At 35.2% G+C, this 14,028-nt stretch overlaps 1 non-coding gene across 1 annotated transcript; it reads left to right on the top strand.

Moving 5' to 3' along the window:
• Positions 1 to 608: 608 nt before the first annotated feature.
• TRNAS-GCU (transfer RNA serine (anticodon GCU)) lies at positions 609 to 682 on the top strand. The gene has a single exon. It is a non-coding gene; the product is annotated as a tRNA-Ser (tRNA).
• The last annotated feature ends 13,346 nt before the right edge of the window (positions 683 to 14,028 follow it).

Raw genomic sequence — 14,028 nt, 5'->3', positions numbered from 1 at the left:
AACCCGGGTTTTCAGTTGTATCCGGTGTGGCTTAGTAGATAAAGCATCAGCACGTAGAGCTGAAAACCCGGGTTCAAATCCCGGCGCCGGAGAGAATTTTTCTCCGTTCCATTACTCTTTCATCGTAAAATAATATATTTTTAACAAAATTATTCTATGATGTATATTTATAATACATTTAATTTACGTGAAAAAAACTCCGTGTGCGTACAATATTTTAGATTACATGTAAATTTAATGACTAATATTTTGGGCCTGTCTGATTTATGTCTGATTTTTACTTTAATTGTTATTTATTTTCTTCATAATTTGCTTATCGTCCATTCTTTTTTTTTTTTTGCTGTAAACTTCCACCTCAACTTTCATAGCCTGGATGGCTTTTTCTTCATCACTTCTTGCGGCAGGAGTTTGCGACTTGCTTAATAACGCTGGGTATTTTTATAATAGCCAGATTTGTATAATACATTCGTTACTGGAGGTACGTTAACAGAAAGCCACAAATTAAGTCACACAGTATTGTGTGCACTCATAGTTGAGTTCTGGCGTCTTGTCAGCTCATTTGAGTTGTGTGATATAAAAAGAAAAATTGTGACGGTGTCGTGTATGGTTCCTGGGGTAGCTCAGTCGGTAGAGCGTTCGCGCGCTAAGCGAAGGGTCCCGGGATCGATACCCGGCTCCGGAACAATTTTTCCTTGAAATTATTCAAACCTGCTTTACAGGGAGCTACTACCTGAAAGCCAGATTTGTATATTTTTATAATAGATTAACAAACAGCAGTTTTTCTCATGCTGTCTCTTCTAATCTTTCCACTTCGTTGTAATTGTCCCTTTTCTTGTTAAATTAACCAGATTTTGAGGACAACAATAAATTTCCCCACAAAGAAATTGACATAAAAACATGGAAAACGAAAACTACCGAATCTTAGCGTATAATCCCGAAGTACTGTCGATAATAATCGATATAATCGAATACTCTTGATAGTTTATACTACCACCGCGTAGTATATACTTCGTACTAGTAATATCAGGTTTATGCATACAAAACGAAGTATATACCTCTACTTCAAGTATCTTCTATAGTAGAAGCAAAAAGTAATGCTACAACTTTATGCATACTACCTTTATCTCGGTACTCCCTGGGACAGAATACAGTCCCTACTGTCTAGGGCTAGGATTTTGATGACGTATAAATCATGAAAAAATGTCTTAAAAACAATACATTTATGACCTAAAAATCTTTCAAAAATGCACTTAAAAATTCCTTAAAATTGATCTTACATAATTGGCTTAGTAGGAAAAGGTTTTGTACTAAATATTTAGACTAGCAATTAAATTAAATTCTAGTACCAACATTCAAGTTTATTTAATTTTTCATAATTTTTTCTAAGTAGTACACTTTAATTAATTATTTTACCTGATGTAGTTTCCATCTAGTCCATCACAAGGCCACTCTTATCCGGAATTAGCAGGTATAGAGGAGTCTATATTGAAGGGGTGGTTGGACTGATCCATTATATGGGGTGTACTACGTGAAAATGGCAATACTGTATTTGTGTAGGAAAATGATTAAAATATTATACAAAATAATGGGTATTAATGGGAAAAATATATAGAGAAAATATCAAAGGAAATAAATATTACTTTACATTAATAATGGGGATTTACGGCCAAAATTAAATGAAAATGCCTCAAAAATGACCGAACAAATAAAAAAAATGGTCTTATGAGTTGAAACAGGCAAAAAATGCAAAAAAAATCCTTAACAAATATGTCTTAAAACACTCAGTTTATCGCATAACTATAAATACTAAAGCAGCTAGAAGAGCTAGAAGTAATCGGACTTCTGGTTGGAGCAAGAGGTACCGCTACTCTCTTCATGAAAGATGTGTTTAAGAGGCTTGGAATACCTACATCAATTATTCCGATTGTAACTTTAGCTGCAATGAAAGGATCAATTGCTCTCCTGAAGCATCATCTATATTCGAAATGAAACCAAGTTCATTAGCATTCTTTACTTTTTTGTAACACTTGCCTCTCTAAAACTAGGTATATTTCCACCAATCACAAAATGTATTTGCAGCTATGTACTTGTAGGAGTTTCATTGTCAAAAAAAAAATTAATGGTTCACTGAACTTGTAAACATTTATATGGTTAAGTACTCTTTGTCCCTTGTAGCAGCTCACGAATAGTGAGAAGATTTCTAAATCTATACTAATAATAAATCTGTAGCCGAAATTTTTCTGGTAATTTTCGATTTTCCAAAAATAATTGGTCCTAACATATATAATTAACCACCCTGAATCCGAAAATCGCTTTTTTTTAATTTTTGTTTGTATGTCTGTCTGTCTGTATGTTTGTTTGTTACCTTTTCACGCGATAATGACTGAACGGATTTCGATGAAAATTGGAATATAAATTAAGTTCGTTGTAACTTAGATTATAGGCTATATGGCATTCAAAATACATTATTTAAAAGGGGGGTTATAAGGGGGCCTGAATTAAATAAATCGAAATATCTCGCTTATTATTGATTTTTATGAAAAATATTACATAACAAATATTTCTTTAAAAATCATTTTCGATAAGTTTTATACTTTGAAAAATTTTAATAGGACTGATATTTAATGAGATAAATGAGTTTTAAAATTAAAATAACTGCCATCTATGGCCGTATAATGAATTAAAAAACAAATGACTTCGTCTATAAGGGGCTTTGGACAGCAATAATCGAAAGCTATGAAAGATAGCCTACAGATAACGTTTCTGCGTTTCTATGAAGTAATATCTGAAGCTAAATTAACCGATTTGTATAATTAATTATTAATTCACCATTGGAAAGTGTAGTTTCTCTAGATGGACATAATGCTATAATGTTATCACAGTAACTTCTGAGTGAATCGAGGACAGGTAAGATTAAAATAGATTCTTATGCACCGAAAACTTGATAGGCTATTCTGTATATTCGTTTCCTGTATTTCCTAAACTAATTTTTATGACCAAATGAGTGGTCTCTGGATCAAAATGATCGCATTTTAATTTTTTAATTAAATTTAAATTAAGTAACATAATAAACGATTTATCCTTCTATCAAACACGAATGTTCCCTGGATCAAATGTCCTATTTTAATTATATAATTACTTTATATTTATTTCTAATGGGTGCAGCGGAGCGCACGGGTACGGCAAGTTAATAATAAAAAAGATGCAATTTCATCAAAATCCTAGCCCTACTGATTACACTAGATTCTTTAAAATTAAGGAATTTATATGTATTTTCTTGCCACTGAAGTCAGTTAATCACTGTGAAACAATTAAAATGTCATCTGAAATTATGCAAGGAATTCTAAGCATAAAAGTCTTGGAACGAGTGTCCCATCCGACTTGTGCAAGTTCATAGAATGTCGCTCATAAAAGATAGGAAGCTGCATAAGTAGTCGGGAGTTTAATTAAAGTGCAGATCCAAAGTGTGCAACACAAAGGAAGAATGCGCCTTACGTTGCAATCACTCCTGCAAAACATATAGAAGAACCGGGGCTAACTACGGGTGCTGAATTCTTGTCTGGAGCCAATTTCTGGAAGCTGCGCTGTGGTGCCAGAAGGTTAATAGGTCCATTCCAACAAACTACCTCAGCGGGGGCGCCGGGGAGGGTGGAAGTGAGATGCTGCAGGGAGCTTTGTTTTTTCTCCTTCTTCCGCCACTCACCCTCTCCTGCGGGGTGGGGGAAATGCTCCCTCTGCGGCCATAATCCATTTCTGATCGTGGTCTGACCATACCCATTACGGCGTGAGTGGACTGGGGCTGAAGTTTTCCTTTTTCGGCCCCCGGGGTGTCGCCCCGGCACCAGAGATCACATCACAGTAGTCTGCTGTCTCCTTCGATCCCGAGCGTCCGCCTTGTTTCCCTCTCCGCGTAAATAATTTGCTGTGAAGCTTATGGAAATTAGTTTTCTTCTTATTGGATGTCGCAATCGGTGCTGAAATCGTATAACCATCGCTTCAGTTTGGACGATAGGGGAAACATGATAAGTTTCGTATCTTCGAAACTCCTGATTTTATAGCTACTGGTATCATATTCAAGTACTTGTTTTCTCCAAACAGTTCTGAAAACACAGTAACTGAATTCCATATCTAGAATACTTGAGGAGCTGAGTGCCCTAAAAGCTTTAAGGGAACTGGGTAGTGATGCTTATGCGATTGAAACATTTCGATACAAAAGTTTAGTTCAATACTTCTAGGCTTTTAGTGCTCAGAGTGGAATAAAAATTTCCATATTTATACAATCAATCATTCTGAATTCAGTGGTATAAAAGACAACTAAATAGTTCCGTATCCAAGTGCAAAATAAAGGCCCTAACTGATAATCTGCTTCCCCACTTTGCTAAGTGTACCTCATTCTTCAGGTGCACATTACTTGCTACAATCTTCACTCTTTGTATTTTGTTAAGTTATCAGTAATGTATATTGTAAATTCTAAAGCAAAATTTAGTTAAATACTTCACCCTTAATGAAACAGAAAAAAATATTGAACTTTGTTTAACAATTTTTGCAATTTTTTTTCAATGCCTACTATATATTTCTTCTCGTGTTATGTGTGTGACACTCCTAAACCTGCAGGTCTACTGTGTACAACACAGCCTGCAGAAAACACTGTAAACATTTCATGTAAATTGATTTAGTAGTTTCAGAGAAAAATGCACTTGTTTAAAAAATATCAACTTATGGAAAACTGCATTTAAAAAAGGAATGAAGTATGAATTAGATGCATCGCCAAATTTAAAGAGGTCATTTAAAGGGCATATCTGCAGAAATACCCCCCACGTATTTATATTGCTTTAAAGAGGAAGTTTTGTACTCTTTTCTTTAAACACAAAATAAAAAAAAATCGAATTTTTGACCCCTAATCACTACCCGATTCCCTTAACGCAAAAAAACTGCTTTTGAGAAAAATGAGATATAAAATTAAAATTGGTATTTATTGAGTACTTTGACACAGAATTTAAAATGATATAATTTATAACTTGGTTACTCCCGAAAAAGCCAAAACTTGTGCTCGGGAACAAAACCTTTACATATGCTAATAATTAATCTTATATCTAGGACTTAAATAAATTAATAATATTTATGATTTTATAATGATTTGATATTGTAATAATAATATGAACTAAAATATATATATATTTTTTAAATACAGATTTTCCTTAATACAAAGATTTCTCTTCAACCAAATCAATTTGCTATCTTAAATTGCCTCTCCAAACATACCTATTTTGTTCATCATCTTCCATGATTTCAACTTTTCCTAGGTAAATTGTTCGGTTTTTTAGCATTTCATTTTGGACGATAGGGAAACACATTGAACTTCTTATCTTTGTAAGTCATGATTTTATAGTTATTGATGTCATATTCGAGTGCTTATTTTCTCATATGACCAAAGAACTCTAAAAACACAGAACCTTAATCCCATATCAAGAATAATAATTAAGAAGCTCAGTGAAATAAAAGCGTTAATGTAAAAAAAACGCTTTAGAGGATAATAGGATAGAAAATTTAAAATAAAAAAAATAATTTATTTATTAAATTCTTTTACGCGGAATTTAAAATTATATAGTTTTTAAAATTCATATTCTAAGGTGGAAGGACAGGTTGGAAGAAGAGCAGTTTGGATTCAGGAATGGAAAAGGTACGACAGATGCAACTGGACTGCTGTGAACAATCGATTGTTACCTCGAGAAAAAAATAATAATAAAAACTGTATATACTATTTGTGGACCTACAAAAGGCGTTTGACAGAGTCGGTTGGAATAAACTGCTGGGGATCCTAAAGAAAATTAGTGTGGGTTGGAAAGAGAGGAGACTGTTCAGTAATCGTTAAATGAAACGAGTCAAAGTCAAAATAAGAGAAATGTCGGAAGGAAGTAAAATAGGGAGAGGAGTACGAGAAGGATTTCCTTTAGGGTAGACGCGGATGAATCGGATCATTTTTAAAATAATTATAAATAAAAGTGGTAATAAGCTGTTAATTCTTGCGTCTATTACTGTCCGCTGCAAGATAATTTCATTAACTTTAAGTCAGACGCAACAGTCTGTCAGAAATAGTTATTATGTTTTATTTTTCTTCAATTTAATTGGTTGTTAAAATTGATCCGAATCATCCTCCAGTGGCGGGTGAATAGGATTGGTATTGCGGGTGAATCGGATTGAAAGAAAAAGCAGTGGAAACTTATTGTTCATGCTATAAGACACAAAATTAGAAGCTCAGTAATAGCAAAATCACATTTCTTAGTTTCTCTGTTTTCAAACACAGAACGTCTTTCTGCCCTTAGCTCCCACACACACCTCGTGGTACCATTCACCCTTACGTTGACACTGGATCCATTCTCCTTTCTTCACAGACTTGGAATCAGAATATTTCAACATACAAAATTGGCAAATGTCATCACTCCCTTCATTGTCTATTTCTACAACCACATTCGCCTCCTCCTCATCATAATCATCATCATCATCGTCGTCATCATCACTATCGTTAATCTCAATCATGTCCTCACTTTCTCTTTGCACATTTTTTTTGTTCATTCTGCATCCTTTCTTACTATTTATCTTCTCGTTTTTTAATTCTTGCTTTTTCTTCATTTGTGCTATGTTCTCTGGTGAAGTGAGAAGACAAGCAATTTGTCTGGGTCTTCCTCGTGCTGAAGTCTACCCATCCGGAATTTAAAAAGAAAAACAATATTGCCATTTCTATATAAAATAAGCAATTCAAACTACCCGCCATTCACTGATCCGTTTCGCCCGCACATGCACAGAAATACGTATTTGCAAATTGGCAGCACTGGCAGCAAATAAATGAGAACATCAGGTGAGGTTATAGAATCAAGACAAACTGTTCTTTCCTACTACATAACTTGTTGCGTAAGTTTTAATAATGTGTGTTCAAAAAATTGTTTAATCCAGAGCTAAAAAATAACAAAATGGCAAATTCAGAGCATCTACGTACCTCAAACTTATAAAAAGTAGTCTATTTATCACCAGCAGGTCGTACACACGCCACCTTCTTATGGTCATCGAACTCAAATACTAGCATTCTTTGACTTCAGAGGATAGTATCAGCAAGAACTCATTAGCGCAGTCTAGGACCAGCAATTTATATTAACTGATCCGATTCGTCCTCCAATCCGATTCACCCGCGTTTACCCTAGCACCTATCCTGTTCAACATCTACTTGGAGAATTTAGTGAAGAACTGTTTTCACAAGATGGGGGGAGTGAAAGTAGGAGGAAGGAGAATAAATTGCATAAGATTTGCTGATGATATGCAGTTATCAACACAAGAGGAGACGATACTATGAGTTATGCTACTGGAGTCAAGTGACAGCTGTGAATGGTGTGGAATGAAGATAGATGCCAACAAGAAGACCGTGGTTATCGGAAGAAAAATAAAGGAGATAAACGTGGGAATTCTAAACGAGGCAATAGAGCAAGTGGACAGCTTCAAGCAGTACTATAAGCAGTAACATGACCTGCTGCCAGGAAGTCAAAAGGAAGACAGCAATGCCAAAGGAAACTTTTAATAGAAAAAGGAGCATCTTGTGTGGGCCTCTGTAAAAATAAGTAAGGAAGAAACTAGTGAAGTGCTTTGTGTGTAATGTGGTATTGTATGGGATAGAAACATGGATATTACACGAAGTGAATAGAAGCGAATAGAAGCATTTAAAAAGAAATATGGAGAAGAATGGAGCGTATGAAATGGAAAGGCTGTAAAATAAATGAAACTGTGTTGGAAGGAGTGAATTAAGAAAGAATAATGCTGAAACAGATAAGGAAGATAAAAAGTATTGGTTGGGTTACTGATTGAGGAGAAACGTTTGCTGATGGATGCACTGGAAGGAATGGTGAACGTCAGAAGAGTTCGGAGATTAAGAAGGTATCAGATGATTGACGACATTAAGATATTATATGGATCATTTGCAGAGACAAAGAGAAAGGCAAAAAATAGGGAAGACTGGATAATGTTGTGTTTGCAGTGAAAGGCCTGCCTTTGGACAGAAAACTATGAATGAATGAATGAATGAATGAATGAATGAATGAATAATTTATAATTTGGCCACTCCCGAAAAAGCCAAAGATTGTGTTCGGACGCAAACCCTTAACATTTGTTATTATTAATCTTATGTCAAGGGATTAATATTAATAAAATTCATGATTTTATAATGCTTTGATATTGTATAATATAAATAAAGATTTTTATCGTACGTACATATTTTTAAGTTCTCACTAACGCTGTTATTGCATAGAAGTAAAATCTACTAAACCTCGTTTTATATTGTGTTATATTATTTCAAACAATACAGTGCACTTTCAGTTCTGTAGAATTTCATTCGTACTTGGTAAAAATTCCTAATCTTTAAAAGTAAATCAGATCAACGTAGAAATATTCATGGGCTGTTTAAATGGAGTTACCTTCTATTGGAACACGAGTGACTGAAATTTGGATAAATAGTGAAAGTTCATTATTTTATTTTTATGTGGATACTCATATTATAATACTTTAGGTATTATTTATCAAAACGTACAGCATATTAAACATTTGAGTTCATTTCAATTGTTTGAAATTGAACAACTTTGGTTCATTTTATGAATTTATGCTCGACCATGTCGAAACGTAGTAATTATACACCTGGTAGCAGACCTTTAATGCATGTCATTAAAGTACACCTACTCATTAAAGGTCAGGTCTTTCAGCCAATGACGACTCAGGTTACAACTGTTCAGCCAATGACAGGTCAGCTTTCTACCGTTATAAAACCGCAAGTATCGATTATTCTCGGATATGCAATCGAAAGAGAATTAGGGAAAAGTCAGGGAGGCTGGAAATCCAATACTGTCGCAGAAGGTTATGTTCTGTTACTATAATAATTAGCGTTAATTGTAAATAATATTGTGAATTTTATTAGTAACAACAATGTAATTTATTCGTCACAACAATAATTCCTTTCCACAATTCACCTTAAACGCTCTCGTCAACGATTGGATCTTCACTCAACACAGTATTCGTTATAGCACTCCACCGACGACAATGACAATTGACTTGGACTATTACGCACAACAATGAACTGTTAATATTAACTAATATTTACAAAACACTATTTACAAATCAGAACTACCAGTTCTCAGTTCACAGTTCTCCTATCTCAGTCACTCGAGTTCACAGTATCTCGAACCACAGACCTTCAGAGACAGTTCACTGTACTCGAACTCGGGTCCCTCCAACTGCGGTCCACTGCACTCGAACTCAGGTCCCTCCAACTGCGGTCCACTGCACTCGAACTCAGGCCTTCGGCTGCTGACGCAGTTGCGGACGCACACTCGAGTCGAACTCCGGTACACAAGACTGGCTTGCTTGCTCTGGCTTTCTCACTGACTGGCTGACTAATCAACTGAAAACTCTCCTCGAGTTCGCTGGCGCTTCTTCTTTTATAGCAAAATCATAGTTGCGAGAATTTTCTACAGGTGTGTAGAGAATTATCTCGATATCTCCACATCGACAGACTTCTGGAATAGTCGGGAAGGTCGTTCCACATTCACTGCGTTGAGTAGCAGCTGCGCGCGCAGCCTCCCCTCGCGTGTAGGCTCCTTTCCCCTTTCCCCGTGAAGCCCGCGCGATATGCTCTCTCGCGGGACGCTGGTCGTGAGTTCGAATCTCACGTCGCTGTCACAATATTCAAATAAATTAAATTTGTCATCTCGTTTTTCAATATCTAATTTAATTTCAATGTTATCTCTGTAGGTTCTTATGGCCTAGCAAGGTCAATATGGACATCTGTTCCTCGGAAAAAATGAATACTTTCGCGTCTGCGCACATCTCACAACTTACGGGACATTGCTCAAAAATTAATAATATCAAGTTAGAAATATGGTCGAGCATAAAAAGTCGTATGAAACTCGCTTGCGCTCGTTTCATAAATATCCGTACTCACTTCTTAATTACTTTCATTATAGGCTCGTTGCATAATGTACTGTTATAGCTGCAAGATATTATTTAAGGCTTAGAAAACTCTGATTGATATGGTGTCCTCATTTTTGCGTTTAAAATTACGGTAAAACTAACGTAGGATGATGATGATGGTGGTGGTGCCACAAACGGACTCGGAGAAAGGGCACAAAAAGAAGGCGCCCTGCGTGATGAGAGACGCGGCAACCCAAGCCCATAATGCCTCACTCTTCACTACAGTCTTCGTTTTATCGACAGTCGGTGTCGTCTGAAATGAATCGGCGGCAAGAGGCGGTCCATGATGATGTATTCCTAATTACGTAGGATGCCATTAAAGGTCGCCATGTTCATCAAGAAGCCTAAAAAACGCACTATTTAGAGGGCCATAAAAAGGCCAAGAAAGCCGTTAAGAAAATGTGACAGCGACATCTAGTCTATAATAAAAGAACTCGCGGTTGCCCGCACATGCGCAGTAATGCATTCCGTTCCACCTTCTCAAGCACCGATGAGCTGTGGACAATTCTTGTAAAGAAATTATAAGACACGAAGGGAGTTCCGAACTCGGGGCCACTTAATTGCTTCTTGCAGTGTGTGTAATGATCCGAGCCATATCATATAGCCTACCAGCACGACGTGTATTAATATAAACTGCCTTAAGGTCGTCCTGGCGTACGTATGCATTTTATTCGAGCTAATAAGTCTTCAAACAGAAGTGGCATAAGCTCCCCTTTCAGTCAATATAATTACAGTAAAATGCAGCTACAACACACGCAATTAATACTCCATATTGTAGATTACACAAGAGCAACACAAACTTTTTAATTATGGGGATGAAATTCTATAATAAGCTCCCTAGTCAATATTATAAATTACCAATCAATAGTTTCAAAACTAGATTTTACAATTTGTTATTAAATAATACCTTTTATTCTGTTGCTGAGTTTTTCAACACAAATTTGTATGAAATTGAATTTTAATAAATAAGTTTTAATTGCAATTTACTTAGTTTTCTTCAATTTAAAAGTTTCAAATTATTTCATGTTTTGATTGTATTACTTAAATTTTACTGTTTCTGTTATTAGTGTTTTTTAAATGTATTTATATGCTTTTGTCAATGCATTCTGACGAAGCCTAAAACTGTATGTCTAATGGCCAAATAAATTGAATTGAATTGAATTGAAAATTAAATATAGCGAAATATTTTTAGTATTACAAAATTATTTCCTGTCGTCAGCCTTTTTTTCCATTCAATTTTATATTAAAATATTACCATTCAACGAATTTTTTACTCAAAAAAAAACAGTATAACGAAATAAAAATTTCCCAACCTTGCCCAAAAAAAGCAACTTCTTTGACGAAAAACAGTTTAAATACGGAGTGTTTGAAAAGTGATGGTCAACATTTTATGGATGAGAAGCAAAACTGAAGAAAAGCAAAAAAAAAAAAAAAAGTTCCAGTCACCATGAGTCCGCAAATTAACCTTATTGGTTGTACTAAGCAATAATTCCACCAAAACAGTGACAACTTGTTGTTATTGTTGATTTGAGCTGAAGAGAATAATGCTACAAAAACTTATTGAGCATTTCATGTAATAGTTGTTTGCGTATTAAATTATTTTAAAATGGTGTATACCCTTCAAGATAGAGACAGAAATCATCCTTATTGAATAAATTTAAGAAATTACACAAAATAAGCTGTTTTTTCATCCTACAATCAACTGATAATAACAAAACTACAGGTTGCCAAGCGACGATAGAAAACAAAAGATGCGAAAACAAATTAATGAGATGTGTAAACAATTGAATGCTTTTTCATATTTAAGTACAAAAATATAGGGCTACCATTTGATATTTCAAAGTGGGAGAGGCTGGGAGATGGGGGGAGGGGTTGAAATCTGAAATGCAATTCTTGGTTTGAGACTTCCCCCTCAATATCTAAATTGAAGTGTTTTTTGTTGAAATTGAATTCAATTTAAATAATTAGTTATTTAAACTGGGAAGTTTTGAAATGAAAGTACCGTGATAAAAAAAAATTCAGCTCGGTAGACTGAAAACTTGCCCTCTGCCTTGTTTTAAGACCAGTCCAGCGAAACCTTGCAAGACTGCAATTCCTTAGAGCATTTATAACCAAAAATGCTATCATATAATGAGTGAAAAGTGAATTTTTCGTTCTTTAATCCACCCATTATCATTACTCAGAACAAACAACTGATGCATGCATCATCTAGTCTGATTCCAGGATCGCTGTGAAGACTCGAACGGCGTGTGTTTGTGTACAAGGATTAGTAGCACCATGTCCTCGACGCAACGACAGCTTCGCTCACTCGAGAGCTGTGATGGAGCTTTGTCTTCATGCCAAGTGCTTAAATTGCTTCACAGGGACGGAAGGCGTTGTGGACTGGAGCTAGGGATTTCGGTATTTGACTAATCTATGTACAGGCATTGTTTGTTTTTCCTCTGAAAACCATCTTGGCATGTGCAAACAAACATTTTGAAGACTCCGTACAGCAACATTTATCTTTCATTACATTGGAAACTTGGGGATCCCATAAATCATAAGATCATCCCGGGTATCATTATTTACATAGCGTATCTGGCTGTGTCAACAGTCGTGGAAATTGTATCAGGCTCTCGCCTATGAATGGGAGACTATAACTCATAAGGGTCACAGCAAGTTGTCTTTCTCGATTAAGCGTGACGAGTTGAGTGATATGGCGTTATCAAAATCCGTCACGGTTATTTAGCTATCTAAATCATATCCTGTCAGGAAACTCTCAAACGTAATTGGTCCGTTTTCAGTAAAATTAACTGGCCGAATTAGTGTTTACTATTTTGATTAACGCCAATGGACGTGATTTTTTTCCATTCCTAGGAAATGACATCTGCTTTAATCAATTTAAACAAGTTACACCCGTTTATTTTAACTTGCAACAATCATTCCAATTAGATATATCTCATTTATGACTCGATCACGAGAGTAAATCTGTAAATTTTGATATAGCGATGTTTCGTTGTTAAGTTTTTATTCAATTTCACAACGAAAACATATTGAATTGGCATCTGTGAGAATGTGTTGTTCACAGAGGAACGGCGTATACATTTTGGACTTGGCGCTGAAATAATTTCATTATAGGAACCATTGCCAGGGACCGGCATATGTGTATATTTTGAAATCACTTCCATCATATTCGAAAGTTGGCAAGCATTCTACATTTTTATCAAATTTGAATTTGTTTGCGCTTCATCAGTTTATTTTGCTACGTCAAAAATATAGCAAAGTCTTTATACTAATTATATTGTTGAAAAGCAATTTTCATAAATACCGATCTTGGATGTTACAGTAGCAATAAGCTTCATGTCATGTAAATTTACTAATTACATTTGGTGAAAGCATCAATATCTATTTCACATCCTATTTCTGTGTACACAGACAAAATATTAAACTGACTTAAATTATTATGTAACAATGCGAATCGCTTTTCATTTATCTGGAGCAAATCTTTGGTCGGCGAGAAAAGGCACATAATTAAAAAAAAAATGAATTTTTCAGGAGATACTTTTTTTTTTAAATTTACTCTTAACTGAATATAAGTACGGAGTGATTTATATAGAACTGACACATTTCTTTCTTTAATTATTCCGTTGGGAATTCATTCAATGACCCAATTTTAGCACCAAATTAAGCAGAATGTTCTGGAGTTTCGATTCCTTGTCACTAGATGCGCAGATGTTTATTTTTTATTCCTATTGTTGGCAGCATTGACCCAATTTTAGCACCAAATTAAGCAGAATGTTCTGGAGTTTCGATTCCTTGTCACTAGATGCGCAGATGTTTATGTTTTATTCCTATTTTTGGCAGCACTAGATGCGCAGATGTTTATGTTTTATTCCTATTGTTGGCAGCTGTTTTCGACATTTTGTGTCAACGTGAAAATGGGGTACACATTAAATCAACGACTCTTCCTTGTGAAGCAATACTGGATTACGAATTCAATTACAGCTACTCAAAGGGCATACCAGAGAGAATTTGGTGTTCGCAATC

This window comes from Periplaneta americana, chromosome 16 (genome assembly GCF_040183065.1).
Source record: "Periplaneta americana isolate PAMFEO1 chromosome 16, P.americana_PAMFEO1_priV1, whole genome shotgun sequence".
In the NCBI taxonomy this organism is placed as follows: domain Eukaryota; kingdom Metazoa; phylum Arthropoda; class Insecta; order Blattodea; family Blattidae; genus Periplaneta; species Periplaneta americana.
This window is presented reverse-complemented; position numbering and strand designations above follow the sequence as displayed.